The following is a 10,852-nucleotide window of genomic DNA, read 5'->3' as shown; positions in this document are numbered from 1 at the left end:
ATCCCCCTGTTCCGTGCCTGGGTGGCCTGGAACCTAGCCCACCGGGTTTTTCTCTGTGTTGTCCCGTCCTCAAAACCCCAAACCCAAGAAAGAACCGTTCCTGGTGTCCTGTCTCCCTTTTTCCCTTTCCAGTCCCATTTCCAGGCTTTTGTGTGAGATGACCAAACAAGCCCTTCCCCATTCCACCTTTCGTGGCATGGGGTACCTAAAGGATACTGGAGCCCCATTCCCCTTCTCCTCTCTATTATGTCCCTGGAAGAAGTAGAATGTTCAGGATGGACACAGAGCCTATTTCCCAGTATTTCCAAAAGAGGAAGGCCAGCATCTCACCATGCACACTCGGACAGGCTGGAAGAAAGGTCTGATGGCCCAGAAGAGCAGTCTGCTGCCCAGGGCCCTGGGGCCACATCCACAGGAATGAGTGTCAGGAGGGCCCCTCCTAGACTGGCATGAATCCAGTTTGTGCCCTTTACACCTGTTTGTAAAGAACTCCCCAGAAATGTAATGGTGGGAGGACACCAAGGGGTGGATCTAAAATCCCAGGGAGATCCCAAACTGACCAGCTCCCCATCCTGCCAGGAATCCAAATGTGGCCCTGAAATCCACAGCCGCCCTTCCCACGGGTTGGGACAACAGCTATTTTCTGCAGCCCCTCCCAACCCTTCTCCCAGGCTCAGGGAAGAAAAGCTGACGATCTCCCGTGCCCCTTCCCCATTAAAACTGCTGGGAGGGGTCCGCCTCATCCTCTCCTTCCTGCCCAAGGCCACCTGGGTTCATCTCCAAGGCAGCCACTGGGTTCAACCTGTAGTCTAACCTCTAGCACTCTGCTGACAGGTTAAGTCTAGATCCCAGCGAGGAAGGCATCCTGGGTCAGTTTCATTTTACACAAACCAAGCCTGGACTTTGCACAGTGCCTGGATCCAGGGAAGCAGATTGTCTGTTTCTTCCCGGGTGCCTCCGTCTTTTGGGGGCGCCCTCTGCTGGCCGCTGGGAAGTGCACGAAGGAACAGAGTCCGGCAGATCCCCTCGCGGAGGTTTTGGAGAAGGGGACAAGAGTCACAGAAAAAAGTGAAAACCAGGAGATAGTTGAGAGTGGCATACTGGCCACAAATAAGGAAGGCATGCTGAAGCCTTTCTGGAGTTGGGGAGTTTTGAGCCGGCTTTCAGTAGACAGCGGCGGGGAAGCCAAGCCGGCATAGGGAGGCTCAGGAGACACCAGGGGCAGCCTTTTCTGTGTGTGGAGCCCTGCCCCTGCCCTGGATGGCTCACACAGCCACTCACTCTGAAGGCTTCAGCGTCCTGCCGGGTCTGGGAGAGGTGACCCCAGAAAGAAGTCCGCAATTGACAAATCTTGCCTCCACCGGTGCCCCACCCCCATCCCCTACACAGGGATGGCCCAAGCCCAGATCCATGGCATAGTGGGACTCAAGGTGGGGTAGGAGCCTGAGTCACAGCCTGGTGTGGTACTGTCTGTCTCGGGAAAGACCAGCTTCCCTAGAGGTGAGGCCCAGGTCAACAACCCATCTCTCTGCCTCTGGCTGCCAGGCCTCCTCCTCATCACGTCTCACACGTGGTACAAGGGGGGTGTAAGGGGGTTGCGGGCCAGTTAGTGCTAGGGCCTGGGCTTCCGGGCCACAGAGGCCAGGAGGAAAAGGATGAAGGTGTGTTCTCACTGCTGTAAGCCAGAGGAGCTGAGGCTAGAGGGAGGAAAGACGGGATGGACCTCTGGGCATCTGGAGTCCCTCCAGGTGTGTTGTGTGAGGGAGGCAACAGGTGCCACCAAGAACAGGCAGGTCCTAGAACCTGCCCCCGAAATTGCTTTCTCTGAGGAGGGTTACTCTCAGAGCCTCAGCATCTGCACAGGCCCAGGTCTTCCCTCCAAAGGTGGCCCCTGCTCTCAACCTTCACAGACCCCACATGGGCCTAGGTGCCAAGACCCCAAGGAAGGCAGAGGACCAGACTGCCTGGACCACTCCCCAAAAGTAAATGGCTCTGTGGGCTTCCCCCACCTCCCCTCCCTTCCCCTGCTCAGCTCACTGATTGCTTCCACCTTAATGACCAGGCCCCCTTCCAGACCCAGCCAGGGTGAAGAGGACTCCCAGGGGCGGGGACTGAAGCCCAGGAGGGAACAGAGAGCATGGTGCTTTAATTGGAGGTAATTAGTTAATTTACTCTGAAAGCGTGGGGGAGGGGATGGGTATGTGGCCTAATAAGGCTCAACTCTCAAACTCTGCTGAATCCCTTTCTGAATAGAGCTAATCACCCACCCAGGAGACTCACTCTTTGGCCCCCCGGGGTCTGAGCAAGGCCCAGATCAGACCTGAGGGGCATTGTAGAAAAAAAGCAGGTGCCCTGGGGTGGGGTGGTGGGAACAGGCCTTTTGAGGTGAGGCTGGTGGGAACAGACATGAGGACTGGGAGGTGCAAGGGGTTCTGGAATTGGAACTCGTTCCTGCCCTCTCTCATATACTATTATTCCTCCCAAGGTCGTTCCCCTCCCAAGTTAGGGGCACACCTCCCTCCTGTGGCCAGTGACGTCCCAGTGCCGCCCATCCTGAGGGAAACAGGGCCTGAAGGCTAATTTCACTGTCTCCTGCTTCAGGAAACCATTCCAATAACAGGGAAAAGGGGCGCCATTGAGAGCCCCCCCTCCCGGCGCCCCAGGCCCCAGGGGGCGTGTCGTCGGGCCGACGCGTCGCCGGCAGGCGGGTGGCGTGGCGGGGACTCTGGCCGACAGCCTCCCGCGCCCCGTCTGAAGCAGCTGACCCGCTGGTGGCGGGCCAGGTCGCGGCGGGGCCGGGAGGCAGCAACGTGCGGCGCGGCATGTCGCGGCCGCTTCAGCAGGGAAATGTGGGGGCGGGCCGGCGCGCCGCCACCCCCACCCCACGCAGGCCCATTCATAAAACCCGCAGGCACTGCCCGGGCCTGGCAGCCTCCTCTCCTAATTGCAAACTCATTAAGGAGTTTGCATCTCATTTGCATGGAAATCATTTCCTGGGCCCTAAACAGAGCAGCTCCCCCTTCTTTCAGCCCCCTCTGCCCAGCTCTACCCATCCCGTCTCGGAGAGGGGAGGGGGCCTATCTCTGCCCTGCGCCCCCTCCCTTGCCTCACTAACCCTCCCCTGCCCCCCCTCCCCGCGCCGTCGTCCTGGCTGGGAGCCGGGAAGGGGTGTTGGCAGAGCACCCACCTAGCTGGGAGTCCTGCCTGTGCCCTAGGTGAGCCCGCCCTGCACCAGTGGGTCCAAGCGAGGGGAGGTACCCGCCAAGTCATTTGCCCCCCGGCTTGGCCGTGCCCAGGGAAGGGAGGAGGCGGACGGCGGGCAGCCGCAGTGGTTGGTTGTACCTGGCAGGAATACGGTTGGTAGGTGAGGCTGTTCGTGCCCTGCGTCACGTATGTGCCCTCACCCCCACACCCCTCACCCCGCAGAACAAGAGCCCAGTGACTGCAGAAGCAGACACCCAGCCGCTGCTCACAAAGGCACCCAGACCTGCCATAATGGCTGCCCGCCTGGCAGCCACCCTCAGGGGCAGACAGATGCCTTCACAGGCCCTCTGGGCCTTCTCCAGCACCGGGGGGAGGAGGGAGGGGGCTTCTCTTAAGACTTCTCTTGAGTAAGGGGGCCTTCTAGAGGGGCTCCCTTCTGTATCCCAAATGCAGCCTCTTGCCCCTCTTCTCCTGCAAACCCTATTCATGGGGCCCCCAAGTGTTGGGCCCCACATGAGGATTTACCTAGGCAAGGGGGACACGGAGCCTGCAACCCAGGAGGGGCAGTGGAGGACAAAGCCCCAAAGAAAGCGGCCCCTGAGTGCCACCCCCATGGGCTCTCTCCTTCCTGTCCCAAGTGTGTGTAGTAGGTTGAATGCTCCCCAACCTCTGGGAAGTGGGGTGTGAGGTGAGGGGTGTGAGGGGGGGGTGGTTTGAACTGTTGGAAATGGAACAGAACTACCTAAAGTACATGAAATCAGATACCACCTGGGACTCAGTGTCCCGGCTCTGTATGTCCTGGGACAGTTTAAAAAGCATTATAACATTTAAAAAAAAAAAAAAAAAAAGCATTATAACATTCTCAGCATCACGATTGAAAATAAAAACCTGCTTCTTGCCTGGATTATCCTGATCCCTCCCAGATGTGGCTTCTTGTCTGCCCACACTCCCACCTGCTGTCCCTGAAGTTTTCCCGTCCCTTTCTGGGCCATGAAGGGGTGGGCAAGGATGTTCTGAACACTGACCACACATCCACACTGAGCCGGGTTGGGCCAACTCTACCCTCTCATCTCCTGGAACAGGTAGGTCTGAAGTGCTGTGTGTTGGGGGGAAGGTACAGAGGTACAGGAGGAAAATAATAGGACATCTTTTTTTTTTTTTAATTTCAGCTTTTCACTTAGTGGGGGTGTGATTTATAAGGTAAATATAACAATGTGTTTATATTACTAATGCATATGCAATAATTTTTTTAATTGTTAGAGGGCATGATCACAAACTCCTTGGAAACCACTGTTCTAGGCTTCAGGTGGAGTGGCTGCAGGTGGGGGATGACTTGTCTTGTCCCTCTTAGTATCTGTCCTGATAAGTGGTCAATACAGAGCCCAGCAGAGGGCAGGAGGCAGGGACAGGGTGTTGTATGAATTAAGTGTGCCTCTGGAATTGACAGGGAAGAGAACTGAAATAGGGGCTCCTGGATGGCTCAGTCAGTTAAGCATCAGACTCTTGGTTTTGGCTCAGGTCACGATTTCACGTTTGTGGGATCACACCCCTCATCAGGCTCTGTGCTCAGCGCAGAGTCAGCTTCAGATTCTCTCTCCCTCTCTGCCCCTCCCCCCATGCACCCTTGCTCTTTCTCTCTCTAAAATAGATAAGTCAAATCTTTTAAAAAGGAAAAGCAAACTGAAATAACTCTGGGGTGGGGTTGCTTCTTTGTCTGCAACCTGCCCGTGCCCAGCACCGAGAACGAATCCCAACCCCAGCTCAGCCACCCCAGCGAGCTTGGCTCCTTCCTTGGCCTGCTGGCAGCCTGGTCTGTCTGAGCTCCTCACTGGCTACCAATCAGCAAAGCCAGACAGCAGGGCCATCTGCCACATCCTCTCCCGACCCAATGGGAAGCCTGCTACGGGTTTCCTATTCTAGAACTCTCTGTGAGTTAACCCAGGTAGGAGAAACAATTTAGGCTCCAGATAGGCCTCAGTCCTTGTCCAACTGGGTGACCTTGGGCTCAACACAAAACCAGTATGAGCCTCTGTTTTCTTATCTGTAACATAACAAAACCAGTATGAGCCTCTGTTTCCTTATATATAACTAATAATTGGACTAACTGTAAGGGTTGTTGTGAATATTGAAAGGCCAACTGTGTACGGAGTCCGCACATAGTAGGTGTTCAGTAAAATTCTTACTCTATGTATGCAGCAGGTGCCCCATAAAGAACCTGTTGAATTGGGATTTGCTGTCAGCATGTCTGAAGGCAGACAAATGAGCCTTTACACAACACCTTTCTGCAGAAATTAACAGCCATCCCACCATCCAGGGCCCTCTCCAAGCTCACCCACTCCTGGAGCCGGGGGGGGGGGGGGGGGGGGGGGGGGGGGGGGGGGGGATATCCTGTTCTCTACCCAACTCCTTTTTCTCTTTCTACACTGCCTTCACTTCAAGCATGAGCTGAGGGTGACACCTGGCGGCCATTCCTGTAGCTGCAGGCCCCTTACCGGAGACACCCTCCAGTAGGAAAAAGCATGAGATCAGGTGGGTGAGGGAGCCATTCTTCCCAGCACTTTCCCTCCACCTCACACCTCCCTTTCAGGGCTCAGGGGACCTCCAGACAGCCACTCCCCACTCCACCTGAGAGAGCTCTGACACTTGTACCTGCCTGATGGGCGGGATGATCAAGGAAACTTCTGCCCAGACCCTGCCCTGGCTGCGGGCAGAAGGCAGAAGGCAGGATAACATTTAATCTTCCCTCAAGAGCTGCTGGGCCCTTACAGGCACCATCTCACTCAATTCTTATTGCTAGGGCCTATGACTGCAGCCGAGAAGTCAGGCACAGCAAAGCTAAGCAACTTGCTCAGGGTCGCACAGCTCAGAAGGACCTGAATGATGAAATGAATGGGATAGCGGTAAGCCTCCAGGCGACAGAGGAGGCCAAGAGGAAGTGGCCTGCCAGAGGGTTAGAAATGCCAAGTTCCAACCCAGCCTTGCCCAACAAGTGGAGTGACCTCCTTCAAGGGCCTTCTCAAACTGGCTGTACAAGAGAATCACCTGGGGAGAATTTGTAAAACGTCAGGGCTTGCCCCGGCCCTGGCTGATGAAATCAATGTCAGGAGGAGTGGGGCTGAGGTATGGGTATTTTTTAAAAAATCTTTCTATGTGATTTTAAATGAAGCCAGGGTTGCAAATGGGGCCTCTGGGAGTTTCCCATCTTCAGACTCCCCTGCTCTCCAGAGGTCAGCTCCCCAGGACTACCCACCCCCCACCCCCATCCTGATGGCTCTCCAGAGAACCGGCACCTTCCTTTCCCAGCATTCTCGGGACATCTTAGCTTGTCCACCCAGACCCCCAGGACAAGGCATCAACTCACCCTCTGAGGCCCCCAGGGAGAAGATTGGCCACCAGCTCATGCCAGAGGGGGCCCACCAGGCTTGAGCCTCCTGAATCTCTGACCCCAGGCCTCGCCTCTGTGGTGGGGGCAGTGAAGGCCACTGGGAGCTTAACCCCAACAGGATGAAGGGGCCATAATTAGGGTCAGGCGGTTGGCTCAGCCTGCGGAAATCCCCAGCTTAGTAGGGATAGGGGGGCTTCAGCCTGGGAAGGGGGGGTCAGGGCAGAAGTGAGGGGGCAGGGAAGCCCAGGCATGTGGAGACCCCAGGACCTAGCCCCCAGCCACCTCCTGGGAGCTCAACCCAGTTCACCCCACCCTGGATCGCTGACCCCCAGGGAGGGAAGAAAAGACTGATCGGCCCCCTAGCCTAGACGCCCCAGTGCTCCTTCAGGCTGGGGTGTGCGGGGACCAACCCCCAACCCCAGCCTTTGGTGGGGGGAGGAAGGTACCTGTGGGAAAGGGCTACGTGAGTGTTCCCAGGACAACACAGGCTGCTCTCTGGCCCATAATCCTCAGGCCTTGAGTGCAGGATCACTTTCTTCTGTGGAATGTAACGCTGAGGGGACAAAATGTGGCAGGAGGATAGGGGGGTGGAGGGGGCAGACACCAGGGACTGAATTTTGCTGGGGGTATTTCCCAGCCCCTAAACAGCCCTCCAGGAGGTGGCTGTTACAAAGAGAAGTTTCCCCTACTCCCGGCTCATTCCAGGGCACAAGGTCTTGGGTTGGGCTGGCCCGAGTCACTACCAACAGACCCAGAGTTCCTGAGGGTCTGGGTGATCACCTCTGCTAACCACATATTTGCAGGGGAGGAAATGGGGTCTAAGAGATTAGAATAGGCCAAGTTGCATAGCATCAGAACCATACCTAGAAGCTCCAGCTTCCCCAGAGTCTACCCACATGAGCCAGCAAGAACGGAAACCTGCTCCCACGCTCTGCCCCCACAGCTGGGCACCCTTCCCTCCTGCTCTCCAGGGTCCTGGGCTGGGCATGGTTGGGCAAACAGGGGCAGGTGCATACCAGTCCACGAGCCAGTGATGGCTGGGACCAGGGGCTCCCACACTGAGATTCAAAACTGATTCCTCCAGGAAGCCTTCCAGGCTGCTCCATAAGGGGCTGGTGGTGTTAGCCAACACACACACCCAGCTGTGACCTCCCAAAGGATGTCCTCCCCTCTCCTGCCTCCCCCCCACCACCCATCACAGAGAACCTACATATGCCTCTGTTCTAGCTGTAGGCTCTCCTAAGAGCCCCTGAGAGCAGGAGTTTGCAGGCACTAGGTACTGTGCCCAGCCCAGCACCAGCCACTGGGAGGCTGGGGAGTGAGCTGGGCTAAGGCCTTAACAAATCAAGTGGGACTTTTGGGTGGGGCGGGGGAATCTGCGGATCACCCTTCCTGGGCCTAGCACAGTGCTAAGTGGAAGTGAAGATCCCAGCCAGCAGCACCACCACACATTTATGCCGCGGCACTTACACACCACAGACACACCCTGGTGTTTGTTTCAGACTCCGAGCGACCGCCGTAGGAGTCGTTGGCCCTGCTCATTGGAGGCAGCTGAGGCCCAGAGGCAGAACCCCTTTGCAGCTGCGGGGTGGGGGGGGGTGCTTCAGGACACAGCCTGGGTAGCCATGCTTCCAGCCCAACACCCACCTCACACCCTCACTCCCAGCCCTCCCCCGACTAGGGTTCAAATGTGGGAGAGGGGCTTTGCCCAGGAGAGAAGAAAATGTGACTTAGGCTCCTAAATATAAAAATGGTAGAGCAGGGGCGCCTGGGTGGCTCAGTGGGTTAAGCCTCTGCCTTCGGCTCAGGTCATGATCTCAGGGTCCTGGGATCGAGTCCGGCATCAGGCTCTCTGCTCCGCAGGGAGCCTGCTTCCTCCTCTCTCTCTCTCTCTCTCTCTCTCTCTCTCTCTGCCTGCCTGTCTGCCTACATGTGATCTCTGTCTGTCAAATAAATAAATAAAATCTTTAAAAAAAAAAAATGGTAGAGCAGATGAGTCCAAGGCCTGCTATGTCCCAGACACTCTGCTGAATTTGTTAGATGCAGGGGAGTCAAGTGTTGGACCTAGAACTCCCAGCACCCCTCCTAGGGAGCCAGGGCTGCAGCAGGGGGGCGAGCACAGCTAGCACGTGCACACGCATGCACACACACACCCAGGTGGCATGAGTCCCTGCACGTCCTAGGAGACGGAGTGTCCCAGCCCATTCACTCCCCTCTGATAACCCAGTAGCTTCCAGCAGGACAAGCACATACCTTCAGCCTGGTCAGCTGCCAGGGCCCAGATCCCCAGCCCTGCTTGGCCCTTGAGCGTGACCTCCTCCATGGCTCAGCCTGTTCAACCTCAGGGAAGTGAGTGACCCGGAGGATGTGAGGTCCAGAGCACTCCCCCTCCAAGCCCCTCCCTGGGGCTAGCGTGCACTGCAGGGCTAGAGCCTAATGGAGAGCCTCGGGGATCCCCGTGGCTCAGTGGAGGCTGCTGGGTTATCAGAGGGGAAACTAGGGGTAAATGTGGGAAAGGTGGAGGTGTCTGTGTGAGATCAAGCTTTGGAATCCACTAGAAGTATAGAAGGTGCCTGGCCAGGGAATGCTACAAGGGCAGCTGGAATTTAGGGAAGAGAGCACCCATGGGGGCATAGACGGAGGAAATGGACTCCTTTATCCTGCCGCTTATAAGCTGGATGCCCTTGGGCAGGTAGCCTACTCTCTCTGAGCCCCTTGGTATCATAGTACCCACCTCACAGACTTGTGAGAAGTAAATGAAGTAAAACACCGAGCCTATAGCCTAACACACAGGATCTGTCCAACTCACAGGCTCTATTGCAAGGAAAATCCAAAAGGCTCTGAGAGCAAACCCTGAAAAAGAAATCAAGCCTGCACTGGGTCTGGTAGAAAGGAAGATTACAGAGTCGAGAGACCAGGGAGGTCCTGGGGCTTTAGACCTGGGGCAGACAACCCTCAGTGCCCTTGCCCATGGGGGATTCTGAAGTGTCCTGGGAGAGTCCTCTCCACCCCGGGCCCTCCTCATTCACATGAGGGGGCCTAGGTCCAGAGAGAAGGAACTGGCCCAAGGTCACTCTGAGAAGGCAGATCGGCTAACCCCCAAGCCAACCTCCTTTCCCTTGTGGTCACCCTGGCCCATGTTCAGAAGAAGAAGCCAGAGGCAAAGACCACTCATTTCCATGAAAGGGAAAGACTTAGAAATCAAACTCCCGGGAGATAAAGACAAAAAGGTCCATTCCCATTCCCACTCAGGGCTTTAACCAAGACCTTGCTGAGGCCTGCAGAATCCTCATGTTTCCTCCAAAGACCAGACCAAAGGCACCTCCTCTGAGAAGCCCTCCCTGACCAGCTATGGCAGTGGTCCAAGTTGTGTTCCTGAGTGCCTGCTCTCTGAGGCTTCTACTGAGCCACCTCTGTGGTCAGTGGATGTTTTTTTTTTTTTCTCTCCACTGGGCTGAGGCAGTGGCGGGGTCTCAGTCAAGTTGGAGAGCCAAGGGCCAACGTCATATCCCAGCCTAGTGCTGGGAAGTGTGGATGAAGGAATCAGTTGGACCCAGATCTATCAGGGGCAAGGGCACCCAAAAAGTAGGGACAGGACTCTGGGGCAGCTGCTGTCCTGTTCTGGCCAGTCCTTCCCACCCCTGTGCCTGAGCCCCATGCTAAGAGCAACTTCCTGGTGCAGGATGTACCCTGTCCCAGATGCCTGGCATTTACCAAAAGGGCAGAGATGTGAGAAGGGCCTCACCTGTGCCATCCACTCAGCAAGGAGCTGGACGGCCAGCAGGAAGGAGAGGAGTTAGATTTCAAAGTGGCCGAGGATGACAGAGTGATGGTAGATGCTGGCCATGTCAGAACCCGCAAAGGCTTAGTTTCTAGACCAGACAATAGAATGGGCTTCTGCAGAGCAACAAGAGGACAGCAAGCCGACCCCCCAAATGGACAAGAGATATGGATGGGCAGTGGAAGGAGATAAGACCCCCAAAAGCAAACACGCGTGAGGGGAGGTGCTGAAAATCACCAGGCTTCGCTTACCTCCAAAGGATGGGCAAAAATGAGAGAGCTGGAAAAAGCCCAGCAAGGGCGGGGACGTGGGGACCCCGGAGCCCATCACACAGGCGGGTGTAGGCTAAGCAGTGCGCTATGGACTCAGGTTGGCCATGCTCCGTCAGATGAAACATGAGGTCCCCTGTGACCCAGCAGCGCCACTCATGACTGCATGCCGGGAGTCTCAGCCAGGTCCCCACATGCCAGACCCGGGGAGCT

This window comes from Lutra lutra, chromosome 6 (assembly GCF_902655055.1).
Source record: "Lutra lutra chromosome 6, mLutLut1.2, whole genome shotgun sequence".
Lineage (NCBI taxonomy): Eukaryota > Metazoa > Chordata > Mammalia > Carnivora > Mustelidae > Lutra > Lutra lutra.
This window is presented reverse-complemented; position numbering follows the sequence as displayed.